The sequence below is a fragment of the Hemitrygon akajei genome, chromosome 13, assembly GCF_048418815.1.
Source record: "Hemitrygon akajei chromosome 13, sHemAka1.3, whole genome shotgun sequence".
NCBI classification, from domain to species: Eukaryota; Metazoa; Chordata; class Chondrichthyes; order Myliobatiformes; family Dasyatidae; genus Hemitrygon; species Hemitrygon akajei.
Window position 1 is genome coordinate 1,297,861 of NC_133136.1, and position 9,186 is coordinate 1,307,046.

The 9,186-nt window shown below is 42.2% G+C and overlaps 1 protein-coding gene across 3 annotated transcripts in view; it reads left to right on the forward strand.

Annotated features, from left to right (window-relative positions):
- Positions 1-9,186, forward strand: part of LOC140737581 (polycomb group RING finger protein 3) — a 184,877-nt gene that overhangs the window by 161,563 nt on the left and 14,128 nt on the right. The gene's annotated exons all lie outside the window — the stretch shown is intronic.

A 9,186-nucleotide genomic window follows, 5' to 3' on the forward strand; every position in this document is an offset into this window, starting at 1 on the left:
TGTGCTTCTGAATCAGCTATGCAAAAATGTTTTTTAGACTATAAGTCAAAGGAGTAGAATTAGGCCATTTGTCACATTGAGTATGCTCCGCCATTCCATCATGGTTGATTTATAATCCCTGTCAATCCACATAGGCTGTGTACAAGAAGGTCCAGAGTCAGCTCTACTTCCTGAGGAGAATGAGGTCCTTTGGAGTATGTAGGCCTCTCCTTCACATGTTCTACCAGTCTGTCTTCGCCAGTACAATCTTCTATGGGGTGCTGGGACAAGGGCATCAACATCGGTGATGCCAGCAGGCTCAATAAACTGATTAGAAAGGCTGGCTCTGTTTGAGGAGTCAAACTCCACACTCTGGAGGCTGTGGTAGAACAAAGGACCCTACAGAAAATCCTGAAAATTCTGTACAATGTTTCTCACCCTCAGCCACCTTGGCTGAATAGAGGAACACTTTCAGTAATAGATTATGATAACTGCGCTGCTCCAAAGAGTGCTATATGAGGTCATTCTTACCCTCAGCCATTAGGCTTTATAATGAGTCAATCTATAGCTGGGAAAGAGATAATCCCCCTCCTGTTAGACTGTTTGAGGTAACTTATTTTTTATTCTTTCTTTCTTCTTTTCGTATATTTGTATATCTGTGTATTTGTAATGCTACTGTGACATTGTAATATCTTCAGGATCAATAAAGTATCTACCTATCTATTCTCTTGCCTTCTCTCCATAACCTTTGATGTCCTGACTAGTCAAGAACCTATCAACCTCCTTAAATACACCCAATGACGTAGCCTCTACTGCCGCCCATGGCAACAAATTCCACAGATTCACCACCTTCTAGCTAAAAAAATTCTTCGCATATCTGTTCTGAATGGGCACCCTTCAATCCTTAAGTCAAGCCCTCTCGTACTAGACTCCCCCACCATGGGAAACTTGGCCACATCCACTCTGTCCATGCCTTTTAAAATTCGAAATGTTTCTATGAGGTCCCCCCTCATTCTTCTAAACCCCAAGGAGTACAGTCCAATAGCGGCCAAACGTTCTTCATATGTTAACCCTCTCATTCCTAGAATCATTCTAGTGAATCTTCTCTGAACCCTCTCCAACGTCAGCACATTGTTTCTTAAATAAGGAGCCCAAAACTGCACACAGTACTCCAAGTGAGGTCTTACCAGTGCCTTATAGAACCTCAACATCACATCCCTGCTCTTATATTCTATTCCTCTAGAAATGAATGCCAACATTGCATTCGCCTTCTTCACCACCAACTCAACAAAAAGGTTAACCTTTAGGGTATCCTGCACAAGATATACAACGTAAAAAGAAGTGGCCCCAACATGGACCCCTGTGAAACACCACTGGTAACCGGCACCCAACCAGAATGGGATCCCTTTATTCCCACTCTCTGTTTCCTGCCAATCAACCAACGCTCTATCCACATATGTAACTTTCCCATAATTCCATGCGCTCTTATCTTGTTTAGCAGCCTCATGTGCTGCACTTGTCAAAGGCTTTCTGAAAATCCAAATACACAACATCCACTGCATCTCCCTTGTCTAGCCTACTTGTAATTTCCTCAAAAAATTGCAATAGGTTTGTCAAGCAGGATTTTCCTTTAAGGAAACCATGCTGAGTTCTGCCTATCTTGTCATATGCCTCCAGGTACTCCGTAACCTTATCCTTGACAATCGACTCCAACAACTTCCCAACCACCGATGTCAAGCTAACAGGTCTATAATTTCCTTTTTGCTTCCTTGTCCCCTTCTTAAGTAGTAGAGTGACATTTGCAATCTTCCAGTCCTCCAGAACCATGCCAGAATCTATTGACTTTTGAAAGATCATTGCTAATGCCTCTGCAATCTCCACTGCTACTTCCTTCAGAACACGAGGGTGCATTCCATCTGGTCCAGGAGATTTATCTACCCTTAGACTATTCAGCTTCCTGAGTACTTTCTGTGTCGTAATTGTGACTGTGCATATTTCTCTTCCCTGACACCCTTGAGTGTCCGGTATACTGTTGATGTCTTCTTCAGTGAAGACTGATGCAAAATACGTGTTCAGTTCCTCCACCATCTCCTTATCTCCCATTACAATTTCTCTAGCATCATTTTCTATCGGTCCCATATCTACTCTGACCTGCCTTTTACTCTTTATATACTTGAAAAAGCTTTTAGTATCCTCTTTGATATTATTTGCTGGCTTCCTTTCATAGTTCATCTTTTCCCTCTTAATGACCTTCTTAGTTTGCTTTTGTAAGCTTGTAAAAACTTCCCAATCCTCTGTCTTCCCACTAATTTTTGCTTCCTTGTATGTCCTCTGCTTTGCTTTTACTTTGGCTTTGACTTCTCTTGTCAGCCACGGTTGCATCCTTTTTCCATTTGAAAATTTCTTCTTTTTTGGACTGTATCTGTCTTGCACCTTCCTCACTTCTCACATAAACTCCAGCCACTGCTGCTCTGCCGTGCTTCCCACTAGTGTCCCTTTCCAGTCAACTTTGACCTGTTGCTCGCTCATGCTATTCCTTTACTCCACTAAAATACCGAAACATCGGATTTTGGCTTCTCTTTCTCAAATTTCTTTTTTTTTGCAATTTTTTTTATTGAAGTTCATCAAACAAACATTTCCATAAGATGTATTTCAGACATTGTACATATATATCATATAATCATATATATCACAAATCTCCACAAAGTATTTATCTGAGGTACACACATAGAAAAGAGTGGAAAGAAAAAACAAGCAAAAGGGAAGAACTATGTACAAGTAGGGAGTGATCTTTTGTTTTTACAACAGATTCATTGATTTGTGAGAATAAAGTCAGGCCTATGAGGCATTATTTAGTTAAACCATTTCCCCCAGTATGAATCAAATTGTTCCAAATTGGATGAAATTCTCATACGTTTGATTGCATTTAATAGCCCATTGACATTAAAAGAAATGAATTTTACCTTGTCCTTAGCCATCTGTATTTATCTGTCAATGTACCATTGAAATTAGAATAAAACTTAATCGATCTACTCCCTGAACAAATACGAACCAAGAAACGCGGATAATAACAAAAATGGCAACAAACGTGTGATTCCAAGGCTGAGGTCTCTAGTAGATGACCCTGTGTTGAGCTAGAGGAAATGTCTAGCTGTGGGGGATAACCCCTCCTACTTGTGAGTTGAGGGCCCCCAATGCAGTATTCATAAAAGTCAATGAACAAATCCATTACACAGAAAAGATTTCCCTGTGTACTCCTATATATACATATATATACATACGCATACACAAATATATATATATGTATACATATACACACACACACACACACACACACACACACACACACACACACACACACACACACACACACACACACACATTACATATGTATATATATATCACATTTTGCTGGGGAAAAAGGAGTAAGTGAGCGAATAAAGAATAACAACTAAGTAATATAAAATCCACATTATAATATTTCTCGAGATAGGTATATCACCGTGCACTTTTGCTTTCATTTAGCTTCTCAACATTTTTAAAGTTAGCTAAACCTTATGGCTCTTCTGAAGGGGGTGAGGACTGTCTTTGGGAAACTCCCGGTCTCTTCCTGATATATTTCTCTCGGCCTCCTCCCGTCTCCTGCCTTCTTGATTCTTGCACTATTTCCCAAGCGGAGCGGGACAGTTCCTCAGTCAGGCTTTCCCTCATTTTGGTGACACTGACGGGCAAACCTCTGGCCTTCATGTCTGTAGTCTCCTCTTCCACCATCTGGTACAACCGCGTCCTGTTGTCATAAAACACTCGAAGTTTAGCAGGGTACGGAGTTTGAAATCTAATCTTATTTTGCTTTAGTACTCGCTTTACTTCAGAGTATTCTTTGCGTTTCTGCAGGACTGCTGGGGGTGGGGGGGTAATCTTGGTCGAAGTATATTAATTTATCGTCAAAAAACGCTCTCTTCTTACCCCAGGCCCTTTGTAGAATCTGTGTCTTGGTACTGTACCGAAGAAATTTAATTATTATAGAGCGAAGCTTTCTGTCCTGGGTAGGTTTCGGAACCAGCACGCGGTGCGTCCTCTCGATTTCCAGCTCCATAACCGAGGGAAGATCCAGCGCGTCCCGCAGTAGCTTTTCGACAAACTCCATCATAAATGAGCCCTCCGCTCCTTCGGGAACGTTGTAGATTCTGATATTTTTCTGCCGTGATCTTCCCTCCAGGTCAAGCAGATTACCTTCTTGGTGATGTAATATTTTTATTGTCTTACTCAGTATCCGTTCCACGTTTTGAACGCGATCTTCCACCTTCTTGATTTGAGTCTCTGCCACTGCTATTTTTTGATTAACGCTGGCGAGCTCTGCCTTACTATCCCGGAGCTTTATTTCTTTCTGTACCTCCATTATTTCTTTAAGGATTTCGAGAATATTCGCCGCTTCGCCTGAATGAGGCCCAGTAGCCGCCTCGCTCGCACACGGTCGGGTCGGAGAGCCGCTCGCTGCACTCCTCTCGGACGCAGGCTCCGCAGTGTCACTTTTTTATTTCCATTCCTTTTCCCCATTCTTGCCCCTCTTTCCAGTTCAAATATTTTTCGAAAAATATTATATTTGATGGAATAACAGGGCTTAATATGTGTTTTTCTGGAGGAGCTAGTGACTTAAGCTGCCATTTTCAACGATGATGTCACCGGAACCCTCCTCTTTCTCAAATTTCACAGTGAACTCAATTATCCCCTGTTACATTTCATCCCCTGTATCAGAACCCCTCGAACTCTGAACTCAACAGGTAGTGTATACAGACATACTTTATTGATCCTGAGGGAAATTGGGTTTCGTTACAGTCGCACCAACCAAGATTAGTGTAGAAATATAGCAATATAAAACCATAAATAATTACATAATAATAGGTAAATTATGCCAAGTGGAAATAAGTCCAGGACCAGCCTATTGGCTCAGGGTGTCTGACACTCCGAGGGAGGAGTTGTAAAGTTTGATGGCCACAGGCAGGAATGACTTCCTATGACGCTCAGTGTTGCATCTTGGTGGAATGAGTCTCTGGCTGAATGGGAGACATTATCCAAGATGGCATGCAACTTGGACAGCATCCTCTTTTCAGACACCACTGTCAGCTGCATTTAATTCCCTCAACTAAATCATTAATATATATTGTAAACAACTGAGGTCCCAGCACTGAGCCTTGCGGTACCCCACTAGTCACCACCTGCTAATCTGAAAAGGTCCCGTTTATTCCCACACTTTGCTTCCTGTTTGCCAACCAATTCTCTATCCACATCAATACCATACCCCCAATACCGTGTGCTTTAAGTTTGCACACTAATCTCCTGTGTGGGACCTTGTCAAAAGCCTTTTGAAAATCCAAATATACCACATCCACTGGTTCTCCCCTATGCACTCTACTAGTTACAACCTCAAAAAATTCTATAAGATTCATCAGACATGATTTTCCTTTCACAAATCCATGCTGATTTTGCCCGATGATTTCACCTCTTTCCAAGTGTGCTGTTATCTCATCTTTGATAACCGACTCTAGCATTTTCCCCACCACCGATGTCAGGCTAACCGGTCTATAATTCCCCGGTTTCTCTCTCTCTCCTTTTTTAAAAAGTGGGGTTATATTAGCCACCCTCCAATCCTCAGGAACTAATCCAGAATCTAAGGAGTTTTGAAAAATTATCACTAATGTATCCACTATTTCTTGGGCTACTTTCTTAAGCACTCTGGGACGCAGACCATCTGGCCCTGGGGATTTATCTGCCTTTAATCCCTTCAATTTACCTAACACCACTTCCCTACTAACATGTATTTCCCTCAGTTCCTCCATCTCACTAGACCCTCGATCCCCTACTATTTCCAGAAGATTATTTATGTCCTCCTTAGTGAAGACAGAACCAAAGTAGTTATACAATTGGTCTGCCATGTCCTTGTTCCCCATGATCAATTCACCTGTTTCTGACTGTAAGGTGATCTTCATTTGTCTTAACCAATCTTTTTCTTTTCAAATATCTATAAAAGCTTTTACAGTCAGTTTTTATGTTCCCTGCCAGCTTTCTCTCATAATCATTTTTCCCTTTCCTAATTAAGCTCTTTGTCCTCCTCTGCTGGACACTGAATTTCTCCCAGTCCTCAAGTGAGCCACTTTTTCTGGCTAATTTGTATGTTTCTTCCTTGGAATTGATAGTATCCCTAATTTCCCTTGTCAGCCACGAGTGCACTAACTTCCCTGGTTTATTCTTTTGCCGAACTGGGATGAACAATTGTTGTAGTTCATCCATGCGATCTTTAAATGCTTGCCATTGCATATCCACCGTCAACCATTTAAGTATCATTTGCCAGTCTATTTTAGCTAATTCACGTCTCATACCTTCAAAGTTACCCTGCTTTAAGTTCAGAACCTTTGTTTCTGAATTAACTATGTCACTCTCCGTCTTAATGAAGAATTCCACCATATTATGGTCAAGGGGCCTTGCACGACAAGATTGCTCACTAACCTTTCCTCATTGCTCAATACCCAATCTAGAATGGCCTGCTCTCTAGTTGGTTTCTCGACATGTTGGTTCAGAAAACCATCTTGTATACATTTCAAGAAATCCTCTTCCTCAGCACCCTTACCAATTTTGTTCACCCAATCTATATGTAGATTGAAGTCACCCATTATAACTACTGTTCCTTTATTGCACGCATTTCTAATTTCCTGTTAAATGCCATCCCCAACCTCACTACTACTGTTAGGTGGCCTGTATACAACTCCCACCAGTGTTTTCTGCCCCTTAGTGTTATGCAGCTCTACCCATTTCGATTCCACATCCTCCAGGCTAATGTCCTTCCTTTCTATAGTGTTAATCTCCTCTCTAACCAGCAACATTACCCCACCTCCTTTTCTTTCCTGTCTATCCCTCCTGAATATTGAATACCCTGGATGTTGAGCTCCCATCCTTGGTCACCCTGGAGCCATGTCTCTGTGATCCCAACTATATCATATTCATTAATAACTATCTGCACATTCAATTCATCCACCTTGTTATGAATGCTCCTCGCATTGACACACAAAAGCCTTCAGGCTTGTTTTTACAACACTCTTAGCCCTTATACAATTATGTTGAAAAGTGGTCCTTTTTGATTTTTGCCCTGGATTTGCCTGCCTGCCACTTTTACTTTTCACCTTGCTACTTTTTGCTCCTACCCTCATTTTACACCCCTCTGTCTCTCTGCATTTGTTCCCATCCCCCTGCCACATTAGTTTAAATCCTTCTGAACAGCAGTAGCAAACGTTCCCCCTAGGACATTGGTTCCAGTCCAGCCCAGGTGCAGACCGTCTTGTTTGTACCGGTCCCACCTAACCCAGAACTGGTTCCAATGCCCCAGAAATTTGAATCCCTCCCCCTGCACCATTTTTCTAGCCACGTATTCATCTGAAATATCCTCCTATTTCTACTCTGACTAGCAAGTGGCACTGGTAGTAATCCAGAGATTATTACCTTTCCTTGTATGCCCTCTTCTTTGCTTTTACTTTGGCTTTGACTTCTCTTGTCAGCCACGGTTCCATCTTTTTTCCATTCGAAAATTTCTTCTTTGTTGGACTGTATCTGTCTTGCACCTTCCTCACTTCTCGCATAAACTCCAGCCACTGCTGCTCTGCCGTCCTTCCCACTAGTGTCCCTTTCCGGTCAACTTTGGCCAGTTCCTCTCTCATGCCACTGTAATTTCCTTTACTCCACTGAAATACCGACACTTTGGATTTCGGCTTCTCTTTTTCTCAAATTTCACAGTGAACTCAATCATGTTGTGATCACTGCCTCCTAAGGGTTCCTTCACTTCCATCTCTCTAATCACCTCTGGTTCATTACACAATACCCAATCCAGTACAGCTGATCCCCTAGTGGGCTCAACAACAAGCTGTTCTAAAAAGCCTTCTTGTAGACATTCTACAAATTCTCTTTCTTGAGATCCAGTGCTGACCTGATTTTCCCAATCCACTCGCATGTTAAAATCTCCTACAGTTATCATAACACTGCCCTTCTGGCAAGCCTTTTCTATTTCCTGTTGTAATTTGTAGTCCACATCACTGCAGCTGTTAGGAGGCCTGTATATAACTGCCATCAGGGTCTTTTTACCCCTGCGATTTCTTAGCTAAGCCCATAAAGATTCTGCACCTTCCGGTCCTATGTCACCTCTTTCTAATGATTTAATATCATTTCTTACCAATAAAGCCACGCCACCGCCTCTACCTACCTGCCTATCCTTCTGATACACGGTGTATCCTTGGACGTTCAGCTCCCAGAGACATGCATCCTTTAGCCATGTTTCAGTGATGTCCACAATATCATACCTGCCAATCTGTAGCTGTACGACAAGATCATCCACTTTATGAGGAATATACATAACGTAAATGCAAGCAAGCTCTTTCCACTGAGGTTGGGTTGGTTAAGACTGAAAGCTGAAAAGTTTAAGGGGAACATGAGGGGTAACTTCTTCACTCAGAGGGTTGTGAGAGTGTGGAATGAGCTGCCAGCACAAGTGGTCTATGCAGGCTTGATTTCAATGTTCAAAAGTTTGGATAGAAGGGTTATGGAGGGCTGTGGTCCAGGTGCAGATCGTTGGGATTCAATGGTTTCATCATGGACTAGATGGGCTGAATGGCTTGTTTCTGTGCTTTACTTCTCTATGACCATAAGACCATAAGAGTGGTAGGTGCCTGGAGACAGGAAGTAGAAGCTGATGTAAAGTGAAAAGGCCACTTAGAGAAGTACATGTGTAGTTTGGGAATGAGAGGTATGGACCATGTGCAGGTGTTTGGGATTAGATCAAATCATGGTCTGTACAGACATTGTAGGTCTGTTCTTGTGCTCTACTCTCCTATGTTTTTTCCCCTGAGTCTTTTCCCATAATTCATCATTCCTATCCTGATTGCCACCTCTTCCCTTTCTTTACCTACCAGCCCCTGTCTCAACCCTTCCTCTCATCTCTGTATAACGGTTATCTTGTACACAGCGTACCACCTGCAAACCTGGACCATCGCTTTCCCTGCTTCCTGTAATGTTTTGACTATAATTTGGTGCAATATTTCTGTTAAAGCCTTGCTTGCATTTATAAAGGTTCAATATGACTTGCTTCCGCGTGCCCTCTGGCTCTCTGTATAAAGATCTGGACCCTCCATACTCTTCTCCAGTTTCTCAACCTGCCCTGCCATCTTC